The sequence below is a fragment of the Ochotona curzoniae genome, unplaced genomic scaffold, assembly GCF_017591425.1.
Source record: "Ochotona curzoniae isolate NIBS_2020 unplaced genomic scaffold, NIBS_Ocur_1.0 contig_1014, whole genome shotgun sequence".
NCBI classification, from domain to species: Eukaryota; Metazoa; Chordata; class Mammalia; order Lagomorpha; family Ochotonidae; genus Ochotona; species Ochotona curzoniae.
Window position 1 is genome coordinate 11,503,121 of NW_024464920.1, and position 6,179 is coordinate 11,509,299.

Genomic DNA, 6,179 nt, shown 5'->3' on the forward strand with positions numbered 1-6,179 from the left:
CATCCCAAATGAGTGCCAGTTCTAATCCTGTCCGCCCCGTTTCCCAACCAGCTCCCTGCTTGTGGCCTGGGAAAGCAGTGGAGGACAGTCCAAATGCTTGGAACCCTGCCCCCACGTGGGAGACCTGGAGGAGGTTTCTGGCTCCTGGCTCAGGATCGGCCCAGCACCAGACACTGCGCTCACATGGGCAGTGAACCATTGGACGGAAGATCTTCCTCTCTGTATCTCGTCCTCTCTGTATATCTGACTTTCCAATAAAAATAAAGAAATCTTTAAAAACAATGAGGACCCAATGCTTTATTTTTACTCACAATGGCTACAAATGCACAAAGTGCTCATATGGGATCCTGGTTGATGCGTAAGGCAAGGACTTTAGCCACTAGTCTATCACACTCGGCCCTCAAGGCTTTTAAACTTCCTGCTTCTCTATGTCCTCAAGAGTTATGCTTTTAACCATTGCCAATCTGATGAAGAGAACATTTTGAGTCATTATTTTTACTTGTGTTTCCTGATTATTAGTTACAAAATTGGTGGGGTTTTTTGTTTTGTTTTATTTTTTCGGTTCCTTTAGATTTCTTTTCTGAGAATTCCTTATTTCTATCCTCTGTCCACTTATGTAACGGAATTTCTTTCCTTATTGATTTGAAAAACTTATATATATACTCTGGATCATAATCCTTGGTTGGATTTATACATTGAAAAACAATTCATATACACATATTTTCTTGTAATTTTTAGTCTGTCTTCTCACTTTTTAAAATTTTCATTTATTTATTTATTTATTTATTTATTTATTTATTTATTTATTTATTTATTTTGAAAGTTAGGATTTTGGGCCCGGCACAATAGCCTAGTGGTTAAAGTCCTTGCCTTAAATGCACCAGGATCCCATATGGGCACTGGTTCTAATCCCGGCGGCCCAACTTCTTATCCGGCTCCCTGCTTGTGGCCTAGCAAAGCAGGACGGCCCAAAGCTTTGGAACCCTGCACCCCTGTGGGAGACCTGGAAGAAGTGCTGGCTCCTGGCTCCAGATCGGTTCAGCTCCAGCCATTGCGGCCGCTTGGGGAGTGAATCATCGGACGGAAGATCTTCCTCTCTCTCTTTCCTCCTCTCTGTATATCTGCCTTTCCAACAAAAATAAAAATAAATAAATCTTAAAAAAAAAAAGTTAGGGTTTTATATGTGTGTGAAAGAGAGGAAGAGAAAGCGAGACAGAGGACCCCTCCATCACTCCCTACAAGTCCATGTAGAATAAACAGCCCAGGGCCCGGCCAGGTTGAAGCCAGGAGCTTCTTGTGGGTCTCCCATGTGGGCGCGCACTTGGACCATCTGCTAGGTCACTAGCACGGAGCTGGGTCAGGAGTGGGGCAGCCAGAACATGAACCTGTACCCGTATGAGATACTTGGCGTCACCAGCAGTGGTATTCCCTGATATGCCACAACACTAGCCCTTTCTGGCGCTTTTTTGAAATGATTATTTACACTTAACATTGGATTGTAGTCAGATTTACTCACTTGATTCATAATGTTTTCTGCCTTCCTATCCTGAGGTCAACAATATTCAGATTTTATTTTTCACTTTAGTCTTTGAATTATCCTGCCCTGGAAAAAAAAAAAATGGGGGAAGAAAATAAAATACACATGTAAAAAATGTTTTGGTACTCTGACAAATGGAAAACTGATTGGCCCAGTGCTACTTAATTGAACAGTCCTATTCCTTTCCACTACTAATTTCTGAAGGTTTCCCTGCCTTATACCAATTTTCCTATAAACATGTGTTTCTTTATATATTCTCTAGTGTGTCTGTTGGTCTCTGTGCCAGTGGCGTTCTTTTGTGTATGAGTCACCTTTCTTCCCTGTAATTAGAATACCTGAGGGGAACCACTGGAGAAGGAAGAAGGTTGGTTTCTGTTCGTTTGGAGGCTCATGGTCCAAGGTCAGGCGGCCCATTGGCCAGGCATCTGGTGAGTTTGGAGCTCCAGTGGAAGGGCGAGCACGCGGCGGCTGAGGAAGCAGAGGCTGGGAGCGTGCTGCTGCGTCCCGTGATTCAGCCATGGAGCTCCACCCCAGCTGCCTCATCCCATCCAGAAAAACATCCCCGTCCGACCCCGTGAGCCCATCAGGCCTCTATCCTGAGTATGCCAACCAGGAAGCTATGAAGTGTTAACCTAAGATTTTGGCTTATTTTTATTTGCATGCATTTATTTATTTTATTTGAAGAGCAGAGAGAGGGAGAAAGAGAGAGAGAGAGAGAGAGTGCTCTGTTTCAGTGGTTCATTCCCCAAATGCCTGCAATGGCCTGGGATTGCCAAAGCTGGGAGCTGGGCACCCGGGCCAGGACACCAGCTCCTCGGCTGACCTCCTGTCTGCCCCAGGCATGTATGCATCAACAGGGATTGGGATGGAGCTGGGGCCGCAGGCCAGGCACGCAGGGAATGTGGGCTTCCCAGGCAGTGTCTTTCTCTAGGCCAGATACCTTCTGCAGAACTGGAGATTAAAACATTTGCACCCAGTGAGAAGTCCAATGTTAACATTTGGTCGTTACCACAGCTTTACAAGATGTCTTGTACACACTGCCTTTCCTCAGTTTTCTGGGCTCTCTTTGCCATTTTGATTCTTAACACTTTTATGAACACTAAGGATTCTTAACACTAAGGATGAACTTGTCAAATGCCACAAGACAGAAACGAGTAGATTTTAATCCTGATTGCCACTTGTTTAATGGTTAGTGTGGTGGAGATGCGTCTTTGAGACTTCTCATCCACATGTGATGACCCTTTGTGTACTTCGTCCTTTAATATACCTCGGTGAAAATGCACCCATACAATCCGCTCGTGTTATATAGGTTTGTATTTTCCTGAAGTGCCTTCTTTTTGCCATTGTGGAACATATATTTTGAAAAATCATATCATCTGTTAGTTTCCTGATATTGATTTGTATCCGGCAGCCTTATAAAATTCTTATTAATTCTAAAAATTTCTCTGAAGATTCTTTTTTTTAATGTAGACAGCCATATTGCTTGCAAATAACTATTAGTTTTTTTTTACATAGAAGTTAAGATTTTCTTTAAAAATTTTTTTAAAGTTCTTTTATATTTATTTGAAGGCAGAGAGAAAGTGAAAAAGACAAAGGGAGCAAGTTGCCCTCCATTGATTCCTTCTTACTGCCTGCAGTGGCTGGGGCGGGGCTGGGACTGAAGCCAGAAGTCAGAAACAACCCACGTTTCTTGTGCGGGTGGGTGGCCAAAATCCAACTGCCTGCGCCTCTCAGGTGTGCACCGGCAGGAAGCTGGAGTCAGGAGCAGGAGCAGGTGCTGCACTCTGGAACTCTCATAGGGGGTGCAGGTGTCTCAAACTCTAGGCTAAATGCCCTCTGCCACTATTTAATAATCTCTTTGGGTCTCTCTGAAGTGGGTTTTTTTTTTAAGATTGTAATATTTATTCATTTATTTGAAAAGTCCAATTTATACAGAGGAGACAGAGAGATGTTCCATGCATTGATTCACTCCCCAAGTAGCTGCAACTGCCGAAACTGAACTGATCCGAAGCCAGGAGCCAGGGGCTTCTTCTAGGTCTCCCATGGGTGCAGGATCCTAAGGCTTGAGTCATCCTCCACTGCTTTCCCAGGCCACAGGCAGGGAGCAGGATGGGAAATGGAGCAGCTGGGTCACTGGCACTCTCATGGAATCCTGGCAGCTGGAAGGCGAGGATTTAGCCACTAGGCTATTGAGGCGGGCCCCTGTTTGTCTTTTTCTCTGTTTCTGTTATTAATAACAATAATAATAACAAATTTATAAAATATTTTCAAGTTAAAAAGAACATTCATGAGAAGATGGAATTAAAAGATATGTTTATTTTGGCACAAACATTTTCGACACCTCTTATATGGTTAGGTGTTGGATTGATTAGCCTTTCTGAGAATAATTTTGAACTCTCTGGCAAAAAAGAAACTGAGTATTTTTAAAAAGACCCCAGGATTGTACTTCTTGATATTTATCCCCAAAGAATCTCTTGTATCCTATCCACAAACATTTGCATATATAGTTGTCTTTGTAAGAATAGGAGCAAATAGGGGCCCAGCGCAGTGGCGCAAGTGGTTAAGGTCCTCGCCTTGCACGCCTGGGATCCCATATGGATGTCGGTTCTAATCCTGGCGGCCCCGCTTCCCATCCAGCTCCCTGCCTGTGGCCTGGGAAAGCAGTCGAGGACGGCCCAAAGCTTTGGGACCCTGCACCCATGTGGGAGACCTGGAAGAGGCTCCTGGCTTTGGATCGGCATAGCATCGGCCGTTGTGCTCACTTGGGGAGTGAGTCATCGGCCGGAAGATCTTCCTCTCTGTACGCCTTTCCAATAAAAAAAAAAAAAAAGAATAGGAGCAAATAAACCAAGTTATCATCTACTAATAAGAGAATAATGATAAAGCAATTGCAATGTACGTGTAGATTGCTGTAAGCATATTAACTATTAAATTGAATTATTTTTTTCTGGACATATCCATGTGTGTAAATCTTGAAGCACACTATTAGGTCCAAAGCAAACTGCCTAAAAATACAGTGCCATCAAGCCCTTCATCCTAACAGAAGACCTCACCCGCCCCTGGGTCCATCTCCTTCCTGCGCCAGGGAATCAGCCTCCCAACTCCTTCCCATTCTTACCACTTTCCTTGGGACCACCCAGGCGACAGCTGTGTCACATCCCTGCCTCTGACTCTCCACGGCCACTCCCTGCAGCCTTCACAGGACCCAGACTCCTCCGTGGCTCTTCCTCATCTCCCACCACCCCCTCCTGTCCCCCCTGGGACTCAGCTGTCAGCACTGCCCCTGGTGCCACACTGTCCCAGCCCCGCTGTGCTTACAGCTCTTCCCACATCCTCCACATTCCCATGTTGGGGCATCAGCACGTGCTCTCCCCTCTTATCTTTAAAGTTTAAGTATTTTATTTGAAAGAGTTAGAGAGAAAGAGAAAGCGTCTCCATTAGTCCTTCTGCCCAGGAGTGCAATGACTGGGGCCGGGCCAGGCCCAGGGCAGCAGCCAGGAACCCCACCCATCCTCGCACACATGTGGCAGGGCCCCAAACACTGGGGTCGTTTTCTACTGCTTTCCTGAGTGTATGAGCATGCAGCGGGATCAGAAGTAGGGCAGCCAGGACTTGAACCTGGCTCTGGCATCACAGCAGCCTGTTAATCCGCTGTGCCGTAATACCAGCCCCTCAGGACCCTGCCTTGCCCACATGCCCTGCCAATCCCAAACAATGTCATTTTGTGTTGCTTTTGCCATTGTAGAGATCTACTGTGATCACATAGATGCGTTTATTGTTATACTTAGGACAAGGCTTTGCCTTATCATCACAGTCCCAAATTTAAGCACAATACCTAGCACATAGTATGTACTCAATTAACAACTTGTTGACTTACTTATATAAATGTCCTACACTTTCAAAATGACACTGTCTAGTGTTTTTAGACACACTAAGACAGATTAAAGAGATAAAAGAAGAAGACTTTGACCGGAAATCCACACCAGAGTTTACCTCTCAGGGTAGGATCAGACTGGAAGACCTCAAAACAAATCTATGGATCTGTGGAAGGAAATACGGCTACAACAGCGTTTATTAAATCTGCTTATCTGATCATTTTGAACCATGTGACCACATTCTCTGTACTTTCGAACATGAGATGTTTCATAATAAAAAGGATCAGTTTGGAAGAGATGGATTTGGAAGGGCGACGTGACAGAGCTGGGGAAAACGTCAGTAGTTGCTAGGTATGGTCAGGAGGTCGAGGCAACCAACTGTGCGTGCAAGCCCAGCTGAGACCCTCGTGGTGACAGCTCTACCTGTGTCCCTGTGTCACTGGTGTTTACACAAAAGGCGCAGGATTACACACACTGTATTCTCTAGTTCTGATCTACCCAGGAGCCAGATAACAGCAGACAGCTCCAATCTGCCAGTTCATTACCCAAATGCCTACGATGGCTGGCCTCAAACCAAAGTCTCCCATTTGGATGGCAGGGACCCGGGTCCTCAAACCATCACCCGTTGCCTCCCAGGATCTGCACTGGCAGGAAGCTGGAACCCAAAGCCGGAAGCACGCCTCCGACCCAGGTGCTCCAACAGGAGCTGTGGGTGTCCGGATCACTAGGCCCAGCGCCCGCGCCCATGCACTTTGCACCAGTGTCAA